The 17,917-nt window shown below is 38.0% G+C and overlaps 1 long non-coding RNA gene across 1 annotated transcript in view; it reads right to left on the bottom strand.

Annotated features, from left to right (window-relative positions):
• Positions 1–17,735, bottom strand: part of LOC116072636 — a 74,565-nt gene extending 56,830 nt beyond the window's left edge. Inside the window, exons 1-2 of the long non-coding RNA XR_004111533.1 lie at positions 17,534–17,735; positions 14,740–14,829 (exon numbers count right to left, since the gene is read on the bottom strand). This is a non-coding gene — a long non-coding RNA (uncharacterized LOC116072636). The remainder of the gene's footprint in view (positions 1–14,739; positions 14,830–17,533) is intronic.
• Positions 17,736–17,917: the final 182 nt, after the last annotated feature.

Raw genomic sequence — 17,917 nt, forward strand, 5'->3', positions numbered from 1 at the left:
AGACAGGGTGTCTCACTGAACCTGGACTTCTCCAGCACAGCTAAGCTGTCTGGCCAACAAGTTCCAGGGATCTACCTGTCTCCACCATCAAAATACCATTCAGTATTTTGTTAGCAATTTTTGGAACCTGGAGCTAGAGATTTCAGATAAGTTCCCAAATAATTATGTGCTTTATAGAATGGTTTATACCAAGAGTGTAGTTCAGTGATTGAGGGCTTGTGGAGCAGTATGAGACTCTAGGTCATTTCCAAAAGCATAGCAAAAATAAAAAGGATTTAATGAGTTTAACCTACAAATTTAGCCCATCTTTTCTTTCAAAATTAAAAAAATCAACAGCACTATGTACACTGGAGTTAAAAAACTAAAAAGTCAAGTTTCATTCAAATAGCACCAAAATAGCACACTCAATTACATGGCAAAATTACATCTCTGGAGGGAACCAGCACTTGCTAGCAGTCTGTCTATCAATGTATGTCAGGCAAAGTGCACACTTCCCACACAGTGTTCTCTCCATTTCAGAGGAGGCAAGTGCCTGTAGACAAAGCCCCATTTCAAGGTCAGAATCTGGATTCAGAAACAACCAGCCTGGACTAGATGTGATGTGAACACCTATAATCCAGGTTATTGAGCAGACAGTTCCAGCAGAAGTATCACCCTAAGCCCAGAATTTAAAGCAAGCCTGGGGTTCAAAACAAATCAACTGGACAGCTTATTTTGTATTGGTTACTGTGTATGTGTACCTGTTCATAGTTATGTGTGTTTACACACTCAAAATGTATAGTGGCTATATGCCAATGTTTAGTGTTTTCCTGAGTCCATTTCTTTCTTATCTTTTCAGACAGGGTCTCTCACTAAATGTAAGAGCTTGAAAATTCAGCTAGGCTGGTTGGCTAGCATGCCTCTTTAATCTGCCTCTCTAATATTGGGATCATAGACATATGTGACTACATCCAGCTTATTATGTAGATACTGAAGATTGTGGTTACACAGCAATGATTTTAGTAAGGAGATATCTGCTGGGCCTCAATTTTCATTTTATTTATTATTAGTAGTATGTGTATATGTAAGTACATGACGGTGTTTGTATAAAGGCCAGAGGGTAACCTTAGGGACTCAGCTCCCTTCTTTTTCCTTTACATGGTTTTGAGGATCAAACTCAAGTCTCCAGGCTTGCATGGCCAGCACCTTTACTGCTAAGTCATCTTGCTGGCCCCTTCTATTTTTGGAGAAGAGTTTTGCTATGTAGTTCAGACTAGCTACGAACTCGCTATCCTCCTGCTTTACCACCCCAAGTGTTAATATTATAGATGTATGCCACTACACTCTCAGCTATCACTCAATTATATTTTGATTTTTGTATACCCCCTCCCAGGTAGCAGATGAAATTATTACTTTAACTGCTGTGTTTCCTGATTTAAATTGAATCCTCCAATATCCTCTTTTCTTGGCCCAATGGCATATCTCAGACAACTTTTTGTTCAGCACTATTTTTACAAGATAAAACTTTGAAAGATACCTAACTGCACTAGGAAATACACAATGAAAAATTTAAAAAGTGGGCCACTCATTACAGCTATGGGAAACTACAACATACCCATGTACAGAACAGTAAAAGAGATTATGAAATAGAATCAATAATTTGCTGGAATTAATCTTATTTTGTCCTTTCTTCTAAGTATATTAGAGTCATACTGGTTCAATTACATACACGTTTGTCTTCAACTTTCAAAATGTAGTCTGGAACACTTTGTAAAATACAGATTTAGACCATATAAATTGTGAACATGCCTTGGCAAAAGTGCAAATACCACACCTCAGAATTTTCCTCTTTATTGTGCAATAAAACTTCAGGGTCATTGGTTACTAGCGGCTTGACCTTGTGGAAGCTAACTACTCTGTAGTGTTTCCTCATCCATAAAAGGATTTACTATCTACTTCTTGACCCATTTAGCACATTAAACAAGGCAATATAGAGAGAGCACCTGACTCATAAGCTTTCTTTGATGATAACTAGTATCAGAGAAAATAGATATAATCATATCTCTTAGAGGAAGGACAGCAATGAGGCATTAACTAGGGATAATTGTCAAAGCAATTTAAGATCCTCAGCAGTTCTTACACTCAGACAGGAGGGCTGTGAAAGCACAGACAGCTTTTAAAGACCCCTATAATTATATTGAGCTCATGTAGGGTATCTAGGATAATGTCTTTTAAAAAGAAGAAGTCAGTCTTCTTTAGGGAGAGAAAAGTGTGGTTATCAGAATGGAAAAAAAGGCCATAAGATAGAAAGAAAACCCTAATGTTTTAACACTAAAGAATTTTGGGGAGGGGGTCCTTGATCAAAACTGTGTAAGCGGTGTCCTTGTCTATAAATCCTAAAACTCCTGAGATGCTGAGGCATGAGGACCATGTGTTTAAGACAATCCTGAGCTATGTAGATGCTGGCTTAAATGAAACAAAAAATATTAAGTAACTATACAAATCAAGGTTTCAACTAAAAACAGAAGCTACTAGTGCCTTAGTGGTTGGTGGCTTTGCCTTGAAGCAGCCCTTGCTACCTCTGTATGTCAGTTAGACTTCCTAAGCTGCATTTTTGAAGAGAAAAAAATTGCAAAATATGATTCTACTATCCCTTCTGGCCCTCTATTTCAGTGGTCTCCAAGAGAGAGCTCATAATTTGAATCTTGTCAGCTTGATTACCAAAACAAAAACAACAAAAAACTTAAGGTGTGAATGAAAGTCAAGGTGTATATATATAATTGAAATACTCTTGGACCATTTTCACATCTTGCTTTTGACAGTGACAGCCACAACAAACAGATGGCTGCTGCTGACAAGGACTGAATCATTAAACCTAATGATTAATTTTTTTTTTTACAACTTTCTGTTTAGAAAGAGACTTCACACATGAAGAGGTTCTACTTCATCCCCACAGCAGCAGCAGCACTGAAACAAAAGACTGTTATAACTAGTCCATCCCAATCCAATTGAAGAAACTAAGGCTTCTAGAAGTGGAAGGGCTGGTGATTTGGGTCAGCAGTTAAGAGCACTTGGTCTTCCACAGCCCAGGTTTGATTCCCAATACCTCCATGGCAGCTCACAAGAGTCTGTAGCTCCACTTCTAGAGACTCTGATCAGGCCTTCTTTTGGCCTCTGCAGGCACCAGATACATATGTGATGCACTTACATGCATGCAGGCAAAACACCCAAACAGAAAATAAAATAAACAAAAATAAAGAGTGGAGGATTTGCCCAAGATTCCACAGCAGATGAATAAAAGACCCAGGACTTGAATCTTAATACTCAAAATTTATTAGAAATCCATATACCCTGCGTTGTTTCTCACTGGTGTCTCATAAAATTTAAATGAATTAAAGAAATCTATATACTAATATTCTCTGATTTGATACTGACTATATTTTCTGGAAATCCCCAAATGACCTTAATTTCCAAGTGATAGATCGTTCACTAAAATCTAAAGGACTAAGTCAGGACTAGGAATCAGCCAGTCATTTGACCTACATGGAAGTGCATATCAAAAATAAAAGCAAAAGCGAAAAATTCTTTCCAATCTTCAGTTTAACACAATGCATTACTCACATGCATAGCAATGCTACTGTAAACGACCCTCTGACTGCCAGTCTAAAAGTATACTGTATACATCTATATACAATATACTTGGCTTCGTCATGTTGCTTTATATAAGGTAACTTATGTTTACAAAAATGACTAAAGTTACCTAATGACATATTTCTCAGAAGTTACTTCATAAATGAACAAATGTATGGGTGTATATCATCTTGAAACAGCAGCAGCCCCTTTCAGGTAAAAAGGCTTATGGGAAGTAGAGCCAAAAACTCGAACACAGAACCTCCACCAATTCTGAACATTTCTTACCCTGGCCAACTCTTACTCAGTCTCAAATAAAATAGTGAAATGCTTAACAGCCAGGTGTGGTACTATGTGTTCCAGAAACTGAGACAGAAGGATCTCCAGTTTGAGCCCAGCCAGGACTGCACAGCAAGATCCCATCTCAAGACAGAAAGTAATAATAATTGCTCTTCAACAATGAAGTGGTTCAAATTTAAGTGATCTGAGGAGCATATGCTTGGCTTTGTATGCATGCAAACCATGCACATTGCCTATTAGTGGTACTTATTCTCAGGAGCAAATTCACTTCCCAAAAGGGAAGGTTTGTAATGACAGTCATGCCTCATTTTACTACAAGGAGAATAAATGTATGCAATAAGAAATCCATCAGCTGCAATTACCTTCATTACCATCTTCTACCTATAAAGGCTTTTCTAGACAAATTAAAACTGGGAAACTTGAAAAGCATGTAAAGAAAATATTTTGAAGAGAAGTATATTGTCTAATTAGTCCCATTTTCCTCCTTTAGAAATATTGTAATGAGTCAGCAGGTGCTTAACAGCCAAAATGACATTTTATCACAAAGCTAGAAACTGTTTAATATTTAAACAGAAGACTCGGGGATGGATAAGAACATGCAAATAGCACATATTAGGAAACTACATATCCCATCTGACAGTTTATGCAGGAAAATCCTATGAGGTTGACATGAAACTATGGAGGCACTCAAAGACACAAATATCAGGGGAAAAAAACCTTTTGAGGCTATCAGATAATCCCACTTCCTTCCTTCCTAGGCATGTGGAAACTCCTAAGGAGAAGAATGAATGAAGCTTTATGATACACAACAGGGGCTAAGGTGAGGTGCTAGGGAGACAGTTTACCATTTGGAAAGTGCTGCTTTGCAAGCATGGGGACATGAATTTAACCCCTAGGCACCTGTCTTTTTTAAATATGTGATAGTATGTGGAAATGGACAGCTCCCTGTGGTTCACTGGCTAGCCAAGTTAGCAAGTTCTAGGCCAGTGAGAGACTGTCTCCCACAGTTACACTGGGTGGACCCAGAGGAACCCTGCAGAAGAGAAGGAAGACGGATTATAGGAGACAGAGGGGATGAGGACACCACAAGAACACAGTCAACAGAATCAACTAAGCAAGACTCATAAGAGCTCAGAGACTGAGGCAGCAAATATACAGCCTGTATGGGACTGAGCTAGGTCCTCTGCATATACCTTATGGCTGTTTTGCTTGGTGTTCTTGTTAGAGTGGGGAGTATCCCTGACTCTTTTCTCTGTGCCAGGAATCTTTTTTCTCCTACTGAGTTGCCTCATTCAGCCTTAATATGAGGGTTTGTGCCTAGTTTTATTGTATCTTCTTAGGCCATGTTTGATGGATTAGTCCCCCCCCCAGGTGTATTTATTTTAAACAAAGAAAGAGTTGATCTGGGCAAGAGGAGAGGTGGGAAAAGAGATTGGGAGAAGTGGGAAACTGCTAGAAATGTCTGAACTATTAGCTAGGTTTGTAGAAGTCAGTATAGAGTCTCTTAATAGTTGTACAGTATTTCCAAGTAAAAGTTTTTACTACAAGTGTTCCCACAAGTCTATGATTAATTGAAAGAATCAAATAGTATGTGGGCAGGGGGATACAAAAACGTAGCAATGACTCTCCTACAGTATATAAATGCCATCCAAAGTCCAAAAGTGCAAGCCTCACTGTATTCACCCAACAGAGGAAAAGGAGGACATTCTATAGGATGACATAATTTGAAACTAGTTTGGTTCTTTTAGGAACAATGTTAGTGTTAGTGTAACATGCATCAGAAACAAAATATAACTAATATTTATGATGCTGGCACTGGAATTAAACTTTGAGACGAGCTTTTTTTTTGTTTTGTTTTGTTTTTTTAAACATGAGTCCTACTAATCAACTCAGGTCCTTATTTTAGCACAGCAGTTTACCAACTGAGGTTATCCTATAACCATGTTTGGAATCCCAGTAATACTTTTATGCTGACATGTTAAACTCAGCATTAAAACCAACATTTTTTTAGAATCTGGAGGGACTTTTGAGATTAGATTACTATTAGATTACTATTAGAGTACACATTGTGAGAAATAGTAATACCAAAGTCCAGAGCAATAAAGTGATGCTTAGCCACCAGAGCCACTGAGAAACTGACTGGGAGGCATTCTGACAGCCTCCTAACTTCTAGACCAGCTGCCTAAATCCAACACCAGGCAAATCCATGACCATATCTCCCACTACCACAAGATCTATGTTCTCAGTAAAACATTTCTACAAACATATGTGATCTTCCACTGATGCAAAACAAAGCACATTAAGAACTTATTCACCCTAATCATATAGGCATCGTCCTCCATCACTTACGAGAATGTATGTGAAAACAGATACATACTGTGAGAGTTTTCCTGGGGGAAAGAGAGCAGGAAGCCCCCACTCTTCAAATCATATGAACCTCCTTTGTCCTGGGTGTGTGGTGTGTGGTTGTGGTGTGTTTATCTGCAGAACACACATAAATATCGAAGATTACACCTGGTTTTCACAGGCAAAGAAACTTGTGTCAAGATGTAGACAACGGTCAGGTCTGGGACTATCATTTGAGCTCTAATAGTCAAGTTATTTCTGCTATCATGGAAGGAAAGGAGAACCAACGACAGTGTTTTGCATGGATCCTGTCATTAGGACACAAGCTGTTTCCTTGATGCACACAGCTTATACAGCTGTTCCAGGGGCAGATAGCATCTGTTCTTTCTATCCTACACAAACCTGAAGCTTTGGCACTGGATGAAGCCACCAAACCTTTCCTCTAGAGCAAATTCATTAAGACTCTATTGTCTTTCTCCACTCTTATTTTCCAGGACAAATAACTGCTAGGTTTTGGTTTTGCTGTTATTGCCAAATTATAATGCAAGAGCCTCCTGCACACACAGCTGGGCTGCTGGTAGACAAGTCAGCTCAATAGCCACAGGTAACAGCCTCAGAACTAAACCTATGCCCAGAAAACCATTACACAGATAAAGCCACAGCACCAGTAGAGGGGATGAAACATACTGCAAGCATCATTAATCGGGAATAGGAGTAACAAATGTGCAAATCATCCTTAATGTTATCTAATGTTGTGTTTAAGTTATAAGAGAGTGATTAGCATGCACTCTATGTTAAGTGTGAATTTTTAAATCTCTATGTAAGAGCCAACAGTATGCCCACTAATCTTCCTCAGTATTAACAAAGGTGCCTTCTGAATCTACCACCATCTAGTAAACTCATTACTTTTCTCTCATATTTACCTTTAAGGAAGACAGTGGTAGATAAGAAACAACTAATGATATAACTAAGTTGTTAATCTCTGATAAAATTCAGTCCTGGTCTTCTACGTGTGGGCCAACAAATAGCACTCCATTTTCTCATAGCTATTGCTAGAATATTGAGATTACTGCTATGGTACAGCATATACAGAGGTATAACATGATCACCACCATCATGCAGAGACTGTTGTGGTGACCTACAAAACAGCCTGGCCTCAAACTCATGGCAATGAAACAAGTAGAATACAGTAATAGCCACATCTATTATGACGAATGAGTAACCTGACTCTCCACTAAGACTCTATTCAACACTCCCTCCTGCCCACCCCAGCTTGTGTCTGATTTGGGGGTATATAATAATATATAGGGGATAGAAGGTTAACTGAAGGTGGGACAACACTAACAGATGTGTGAGATGTGTGTGTGTGTGTGTGTGTGTGTGTGTGTGTGTTTGATTGGTTACCTAAGAAGTAACTGCCCTTTTTATTTTTCAACAACACAAAACACATTCTATTGATGCCCTTTCTATGGTGAACAAACATTTCCTTACATAACCCCCCCTCTTCGAAAAATAAGGCACCAATTACAAAAAATTGATGTAAAGATGAAAACTATATGGACACAATCATCTTTGCACTGTACATATTATATATGTGCATCTATAGACCACACAAGTAAAATATCAGTGGGTACATATACATCATGTATGCATGTCAATAAATATAACTTAAGAAGAATTCTTATTATGTAACACATCAAAGTGCTCGTTCAGAAAAAAAAGCATGCATAACTCAACTAATACCCTATTTTACAGTCTATTAAACTACTTTGATTTCACTTGTTACACTTATCAACTAAAATACTGATATTTCAACTGAATTATTGTGGTCCTCTAAATGGGCGTGTGGAGACTTAAAATTCTGTAAATTTTTGTTCTTTGGAAAAATGAAATTAAAAGCATAAAACATGAAAAATTATGAAGGTTGAGGATGCAGTTCATTTAATAGACTACTTGCCTAATTAGCATGCACAAAGCCCTGGGTCAGATATCCAGCACATGTAAACTAACCATAATGATGCCTGTCTATAATACCAGTACTCAGGAGATTGACACAGGAAGGCTTAGTTCATTCTAAGTCATCCTAAGCTTCATACCAAAGTCTGAGGCCAGCTGAGAACAGAGATCCTGTCTTGAAAGCAAAACTTATTTTGTTAATGTAAGTTACAATTTTTTTTTTTTTTGGTATTTGTGACAAAGTCTCATTATAACTTAAAATGGACTTATCACTCTCCTGCCTCCACCTCCAGAGTGCTGGGATTACACCATCATACCATGATTAAAATTCCACATGCATCTACAAGCAACAAAGTGTGTGATATGGGTAGAATTACAGGCTGTGGATTATTTTGGTTCCTTCTATGCCAGTGGTGAGTAGTGGAGTCACTACATACTGCTGAAAAGCCTAATAGCCCTTTTGATGGCATCCGTTGTCCACCTACATCTCCACAATTTGTAGAAATAGGTGTGGATGAGGTAAATGTTATATATGGTTTTTGTTTTCATTTTTCTGAGACAGGATTTCTCTATGTAGCCTAAGCTGACCACAAAACCATGATCCTTCTATGTCTACCACCCTATTGTTTGGATTATTGTCATGTACCACCATGTCCAATCTTTTATCTGTGATACAGGTTGAATCAACAGCACTCTCACATGCAAGGTAGTCCTGTACCATTGAACTATATCCCAGTCCAGTATCTGCTTTCTTTAACTACTTCCAATAATTCTACTAAAGTATACAGATGGGTACAGAAGCCAAGTCCTAGAAGAAACTACCCAGAGGTAGTTTACTTTCTGCAAAACTAGTATACACTTCATGTATACTTTCGCATATTATGCTTGTAGATCTATGAAGACTTATCCTAGTCCTCAAAAGAATTCTTGAATGGGGATCAGGCAAATCAGGAACATTTCAATTCATGCTGTCAAGTTTCAACAGTTTCTAAAGGCTAGAAAATACACAAAAGTTTAAGATAAGTAAACTATTAACATCAGCAGATATTTTCATACAGGTAAAGCTTTTCCTGACATTCTCCTAGGAGATGACTTTTAAATCGAATTCAAGAAAACAAATCAATGGCCAGTATTAGAGGGCACTCCACCACAGCAAAGTTCTCAGGGCTGCCCATTAGCTTCCAGAATGTAGAGGCAAGAAGAGAGCTGGTGCTCCTTTATGCCACACTAAGGAACTCCTTCCCCATACCATAGCATTAATGGTACTTCCACTTCATCTTGGAACATCAAAGCCAAAAAGTTATGGTCTTTTATATGTTACACACCAAAAGATAAGAATTTGAAAGTAGGGCTAACCATAAGGCCATCTTGGGCTCAATTAAACCCATGGGTCAGGTCAAAATTGCCCATGATGCTAGTCAAATAGTGAAGTAAAACATGTGGCCCCAGCCTGGTCTAATCTCTTGGTCTTACTCTGAGATTGATTGCAGATTTCTTGCAACAGGATTGCAATCCCCTTCATCAGGAGAGTCAACCTATTTTCCCACTTTTATCAGCACTATCTTTGGCTAACAGACTTCATTCGGACAGTAGTAATCTCTTTCAAGTCTAGATTTCATGCCCAAGGAAGTCTTGTATGCCCTGGTGTGATCTTAAAACCTTGAGTGTGGGCAAGCTTGACCTACCTGGTTATAGACTGGAAAGCATGTGAATAGAACAAATAGTTGATGCAAGAAGAGCCATCGAGTCACAAATGAACATCAAAAGATAGGTCCAGCTCCAAAACTTCCAGCCTCTGCAGCCTACTCAAATTGCCCACTCCTAGAATCAGGATCTAATTAAGTGATTTAAAAATCACTAAACTCGGTAGTTTGATGGTCGGTTTAAGCAGTAAAATCTAACTCAGATCATAAAGAATGGATTCTTCATCAAATTACGAATTAGGCCTTCAATGCTTCAAGGACTGACCAGATGGTTACTGAGGATGAAAAATTAACACAGAACAGTGCTTGCAATTCCAGTGATTTCCTCTAACTACACAAATAGGTAGCAGTAACAAGATCTACTTAGGCAGACTAAATGGTCCAAAAAGTCCATATTACAATAATTTCATCTATAATTATAGCACTTCAGAGAGGCAGAAAGATGATGAGTTCAAGGCCAGAATGAGCTACATTCCAAGTGAAACCTTGACTTCAAAAAGAGGTCCCATGTGAGGAGGTTTTAAAAAGTCAAACACAATTTTGACAAGAACACTGGTACTTTCTAGAATACTTGCCTAGCAGACACAATCTGGATTCCTTCCCCAGGAGAAGGAAAGGAAGACGAAGTAGAAGAAAGAATGAGAGCAAAATTAGAGATGCTGAGCAAAGATAAAAGAAATAACTCAAGGAATGTTCTAGGAATGGCAAATAGTTTAAAACAGATGAAGTGTAGTGAGGAGATGGCAGATCATGGAGCAGAGAACCAGATGGAAGGCAAATTCTGAAGGGTCATACATCTTGCTGTGGAATTTGAATCCCTCTTGTAAGACTTGAGTGCTACAAATTGTCCTAAAGGAAAAAAAATGGAATAATTAGATCTGTTTTAAGAAAGCTGATGACAAGTGGAAGATGGATTAAAGGACAGAGTCCAATTTGGAGGACAGCTGGAAAGCAATTTGAAAAGGGTCAGTGAGCAAGGGTAAGAGGACATTTTTATAAGATGCTTCAGAGGAGCCAAGTTTGAGACTTGACAACCAACATGGGTGAGGAAAGTTGTGTGGGAAGATAAGGAACCATGGCAAGTCCCTACTTTGGAACCATAGAAGCATGGTAAGTACGTTAACTAAGGAAGAACAGAAGAGTAGACTAAAGGGAATGCCCATGTTTCCTTACAAAGGCACTTGTGTGTGGCACATCCCTAGGGACACAGACAAGAGGTCATTAATGAATGATCCATATCCAGACTGGGAATAGGGAAACAGATAGTAGGTCATCTTTTCGTTATGTTGCATGGTTGAATTTTACTGTTTTGTTTTCTTTTAAAGATAGGGTCTCAGCCAAGTAGTGGTGGCACATTGCCTTTAATCACAACACTCAGGAAGCAAAAGCAGGTGGCTCTCTGAGTTTGAGGACAGCTTGGTCTACAAAGTGAGTTCCAGGATAGCCAGTGCTACACAGAGAAACCATGATTCAAAAAAATAAAAATAAAAATGATAGGGTCTCATTATACAGCTCAGGCTGGCCTCAAACTTCTGAATTGCCTACCTTGACCTCTATAGTGTTAGAATTTGGGGGGTTATCTTAAGAACATTGGAAAAAGGACAGCTCAAAATATGAAAGGGAAGGTATGAATGCAGAATATTCAAGAAAAGATAAAGATACAGAAAACAAAATGCTAAAGGATGACAAAATCCTAGGGTGGGAGGGCCAATTAAAATTTCAGGGGCTAAAGAAAAGTAATGGTGATTGGGAACAGAGGGAAACCTTGAGGCATCGACATACTTTGCTCATTCTCTTCTGTAGCTGTCAGTCTTCCCCATGGGTTCCTCCTGAATTTATCAATGACAGAAATGCAGACTACATGAGTAACAGTGTCTATGTCCAGGCAATATTGATCATTTTAAATAGTTTTATTTTGATTTTCAGATAGAGCCTCACACATTAGACCAGGCTGGTCTCAAGCTTGGGCTAATCCTCCTGTTTCTACCTCATGAACACTGGGATTATAAATACACTCAACAGACCAAGAAAGGGGGTGAGGTACATACAAGTTTTAAAAACACTTTTATGCCACCTACTACAGAAATGGCTATCAGCTTTGATATTTGTGGCACATACTTGAAATGTGCTTGTATAAGTCCAACAGCCCAAATCCATAATCTGAATGCTACAAAATCTGAAAAACTTCATGCCTGACCTCACATCATGACACAGTCAAAACAAAGACAAAGTAAAAAAATATTTAAAATTACAACGAAGCAGTATGGATAGTTTATATAAATATAAATGAGATCCATGCTTAAACTTGGGTCCCATTAGGTAGAGACAAATATTCTAAAAACTAAAATATCCAAAGTACTTCTGGACTCAAGCATCTCAGATAAAGGTCTACTTAACTCTGTAGCTAGCTTAAGAAGACATTTGCTGAATAAATTATCTTCATGTGCCCTTTGCAATTAAAAAAGAACTTAAAAATAAAAGCCCTGGGATTTCAGAGCCAATAGCCAGACCCTGATGACTCCAGTTAAAAAAAAAAAACAAAACAGAAAACAAACAAGCAAACAAACAAAACCAGACTTAGGGGGTACAGTCTCTGTATGACAAGGGCTAGTAATGGGGGCACACTCTGCTGGAACAAGCTTGTCATTTCAGAGGATTGTCACCTGTTCATTCAAGATCTCCACTCGAGGGATCTCAATACTAAACAAAGAATTCCTCTTGATGACCTGCCAGCTGACATCCAGATCTTCCTACCACAGGTGGTCATATCTAATGAGATGCTTTAAAAGCAATACAAGGTGATTATGGTGATACATGCTTGTAAACCTAGCAATCAGGAAACCAGATCAGAAGAATCAGCTCAAATTAGAAGCCAGCCTGGGACTATACTGTCAGTCTTTGTTTCAAGGAATAAAATTTAAAAATAAAAAGAGCTCTAAAGTAGGCAAAGATTGCCTAGGTAGAACAAAAAGGCAATAGCCATAAAAGAAAAAAAAAAGAAATTAGTGGACTTTACTAAAAATATCAAAAGACAAACCACAGGTTGGAAGAAAAAAGGTGAGCTGGTTTTGGTTTTACATCTAAAACAGGGTATCACTAGTGGTTCAGGCTGTACTTGAACTAACAATATTCCAATCAATACCTCCTGAGTGATAGGATTGCAGGTGACTACAACCAAACCCAGAAATGCTGATACATATACCTCTGACAACGGATTCACATGAAGAAAAAGATACTTCTAACAATAAAATAAGTGGTATCAAAAGTGAGTAAAGAGTTGGACATGGTGCTTCATGCCTTTAATTTCAGCACTTGAGAGCCTGGGGCAAGAAAATCACCAGTTGTACAGTTGGAGGCAATTCTGAGTCACATACCAAGTGCAGGGTCAGCCTGAGCTACTGCCTTAAAAGCAAAAGCAAGAAAAAGGAGGAAAAGATTTGAACAGGCACTCAGAAAGTATCTACAAATGTCAATGGTATCTATAGCATTCAACATGACCACTCAATAAGAATGGATTTTAAACTCACAAGGATCACCTCACAGTAATTAGAATGGGTACTAGTCGGTGTTGGGGGGTGGAAAGAAATTAACAGGTTTTGGTCAGGCTGTAGAGAAATCAGAACCTTCATGCTACTGTTAACCCTGTAAAACACTACACAAACCATATAGCAGTTCCTTAAAACAATAAAAATACATCCTTTCAGACACTCTACCTTGTCTCTTTGTCTCTCTCTCTCTGTCTCTGTCCCTCTCTCTGTGTGCGGGTATGTGCTTGTATGTATGTGTATTGAAAATACTGAAAATAGAATCTTAAGAATATCTGTACCTTTATGTGTACAGCAGCATTATTCACAACAGCCAAAAGGTGGCACTAGTCAAGAGTCTATAGACAAGTAAGTGAATATTATTTTACATACACACAAAAGTTCCAATGTGGGCAGACCTTGAAGCAGTGTTCTAACTAAAATAAGATGACAATAACCCAGAGTACTTTAAGATTCTACTCACAAAGCACCTACAGTGCTACTAAATTCATAGAAACTAGCGTGTTGGTTGTCATATTAGCAAGGGAGAATAAGGCATTGTATTTTATCAGAGCTTTTGTTTTCTTGTGAATAGTAGAAATACTTATATAACAATGTGACCAAACCTAATGTCACTAACTATATACTAGAAAATAGGTTAAATAACAATTTGCATGAATGTATAATTTTAACCACAATTTTAAAGTATATATTTTTAAATGTACAAAAATATAACTGTGCCCTCATCAAACATAAGTAAAATTCAAATAAAAATTATGTGTGACTACAGTTTCCTGCTTAGGAAGTTGAGGATTACTTTAGCTCAAGCATTATAGACCAGCCTTAGTAACAAAGAATACAGAGAGAGTATGTCTCAAAAAAAAAAAATAGTATCACTTAAAATATAGAGAGGAACTAGAATTTTTACATGGCACTAGTAGAATTTTAGTTGGTATTACCACTTTGGAAAACTTTTGACAACATCTACTAAAGCTCAATGTTATGAGCTCTTTCCTAGTTTTGTCGGGAGAACTGAGTAGAAATGTGTATCAAAGGAAAGAAGCAAGAATGTTCAAAGATGATTTATTCATTTTAGCCAAATCCTGGATATACCCAAAGATATAATAAGAAACAAGTAAATTATCACTCAATTTATTCAAGGGCTCCACTAATCGAATAACCTGTGAAAGAAGACATACACCAGAGACTTCCTATTGTGTGATATTACTGCTATGGATCTTAAAACCAGATCAAAGCAGTGGATTGAGTTTTATTGTTGTTTTAATGGCAATTTAGTTTACCTTCATGATGGAGTCGAGATGAATAATGAATAGATTGGGCACGAACTCTTCTGAAGTACTGGAAAGGTACTAGGCTTGCTCTGTCACAGGCTGCAGTCACAGAAAACATTAAATGAGCAGTATATTTTGGATTAATGCACTTTTCCTTTTGCTACATGTTTGCTATTTTTGAAAGGTAAATTATGTGTAAAACATCTTTCAATCGGGAATCTCTGATTCAAAAGTCAACAAATTGCAACCTTAATTTTTTTTTTCTTTTTTAGATTTGAACCCTATTCTACTAGGACTTCTTAGTTTCCTAATACACCTGATGAATCTGATATCTCCCTCAGAGCAAACATCTTGTTCCCTTTCTTAAAACCACCCTTTACCTATTGGGTCTCTTTAGAATTACCTGGTTTTCTTTGATTTAGTCTATACTTGGAATGTATACTTCCTATTTGCTTCCCACTAGTCAAATGTCCAATTTAACAATGTTAGTCTTTCGGGTTATTTTGGTTGAGGTTTTTGAGATAGGGTTTCTCTGTGTAGCCCTCCCTGTCCTGGAATTTGTTCTATAGACTAAGCCTGCCTTTGTTTCCCAAGTGCTGGAAGTAAAGGGTGTTCTACCACACCCTGCCCTGCTGCTTTGTTTTGTTTTGTTTTGTTTTGAGACAGAGTTTCAACACAGACTTGCTACTGCTTCCTGAGAGTTAGGATTAAAATCATACACCACTATGACAGTCATGGCCCTTTTAATTTTCAAAAACATCACGGAATTTTATTTTAGATTCTTGTTAGTTCATGCCCAGCTTCCCTCTACTAGAAAAGCATAATGTCAAAAATCACAATGTAAGACTGGAGGTGTGGGGGGGGCGGGGTTGGACACATGGCTCAGTGGTTAAGAGCACCAACTGCTCTTCCAAAGGTCCTGAGTTCAAATCCCAGCCACCACATGGTGGCTCATAACCATCTGTAATGAGATCTGATGCCTTTTTCTGGAGTGTCTGAAGACATCTACAGTGTACGCACATATAATAAATAAATAAATCTTTAAAAAAAAAAAGACTGGAGATTGTCAGGATTAGAACACTTACCTGGTATATATTCAAGGCCCTGGGTTCCATTCCTAGCAGCACCCCACCCCCAGAAAGTGTGTGTCTGTGTGTGTGTGTTTGTGTGTGTATGTGAAAGAAAGAGAGAGGGGGGAGAGAGACAGAGAGAGACAGGGAGACAGAGACAGAGAGAGAGAGAGAGGGAGACAAAGATCTATATATCATAAGGTGTTAATCAAACTTTGGGGTGGTTCATACCTATGCCAAGTCAGGTCCTGCCACCTACCCTCAAAAAGCCAGTTAAAAGAGCCAAATTAAAAGTGGAAAGCAGAAAGGGGAAATATATCCAATGTAGCCACAATGGGAAGAGGGACAAAGAGACTCACTATCCCCCAAGCCAGTCAAAGTCCTAATGTGAAATCAAAGTTTTTCTTAAAGATTTATTTACCAAGGATTTACATATCTAAGCAGTCCTGCTCAAGGTATGGTCTCACTTACCAATGACCCACCATGATCTGGACTGAAAAGTGTTCTGACAAGTTGCTCTAACTGTGTGAAATGTCTTTAGGAGAGATAATCTCCCCCTCTGGCTGATGGATTTTTCTTTTTCCACAATAAAATTCCTGGGGAAGTTTCCATTTCTCCAAGATCCATTCTTTCAATATCTCACAATCAGATTGAGACACACAGTGTCTCTTTAGAATATCTTCAATTCTGCCAGTCAAGTTACAGTGTTCTCACACTCCAGTATTTGATAAATGTATGCCATCCCTCCCATATGTATCCTTTCTACCTGCCATCTACCTATGTAAGAAGAGAAACCTTCATTCTTTTTATAAAGGGATATTTCATTGCCTAACTGTGAATAGTCAGTTAACACAGATAACAACAGCTTTTCATTCAGAAAAGAAAAAAATGGTAATGTCTTCTCCATCTCCCTGGCTCCTTCCATTAATAATAATGTGGATATTAAAGAGCTTCATATGCAAACTCTTACACTGTAATAATAATCAGAGTCAAATCCTTTTGCTGTTACAATTTTGCAAACTTGATTGCCTTTGCATTGCATATAATATGCCTGTATTTTAGTCAAAGTGGTGAATTGCTGGGCTGGAAAAGCAGCCAGGTAATAATTGCAAAGCAATGAGAAGGTTCTAAACACAGAGAGGCTAGTGTGAAAGAAACTACCTGGGCTGGGCTAAGAGGTAGAGTGCTTGCCTAGCACACACAAAGCCTCAGCATAAACCAGGAGAGGTTGCACATACCTATAATGTCAGCGCTTGGGTAGACAGCATTAGGCAGAGGTAGAGAATGGGAAGTACAAGGAAGCCTTGTGACAGACATAGCCATATTCTGAACAATGTGATATAGAATTAACAGCAGCAGTTTTTATATTGGCTCAACATGACAAGTCAGAAATGTAATTTTAAAAAAATTGGAGCAGCTGGCAGAAAAACATTTTAAAAAGAAATGATCAGATCACTCCTTAAAATATACCATGTGGACACAATGGAAAAACAACACTTCTCTTTAAAAACAGTAAACTGGGATAATCTGGCATGCTGCATATTTTGATTTAAATGCACTATCTGGAATAGATAATTAGTCTTACTTTCTCCTCTGAGAGTACCTTGAAATATGTTCCACTTCAAAAAAAGTCTATAGAAATGTCAAAATATTTAGCATAAAAGCAAATGGGTTAGCACTAATGAAATGGCATAATTATAAAGCCAGATAGAGGAAATAACTGTCGTACATACCTGTGGTTTTTTGGATTCCAGTGTTTGCTTACTCATATACGTTCAACTCTTATTTTTCAGAAACCACTTCTTTTGAAGCTTTTGGCTTCAACACTGCCACCTGTAGACATAAATGAGAAATAAATCCTGTATTATTCATCAGCAATCTTTCCTGGGCATCTAACAGAGAAAATGGAAGGGAATTTAAAAAATATTTGCTCCAAAGACTAAAGTGTCCTTTCTCTCAATGCAACATACCTAAGACATCTCTTTCCATAATGGTTTGATAAAGTAGTTTTGTAGAAAGTGAAACATACCTAAGTCCCAGGTCATCAACGAAATTGCCTTCTCCTCAGTTCATATGAGAGAGAGAGAGAGAGAGAGAGAGAGAGAGAGAGAGAGAGA

Source organism: Mastomys coucha, chromosome X (assembly GCF_008632895.1).
Source record: "Mastomys coucha isolate ucsf_1 chromosome X, UCSF_Mcou_1, whole genome shotgun sequence".
Taxonomy (NCBI): domain Eukaryota; kingdom Metazoa; phylum Chordata; class Mammalia; order Rodentia; family Muridae; genus Mastomys; species Mastomys coucha.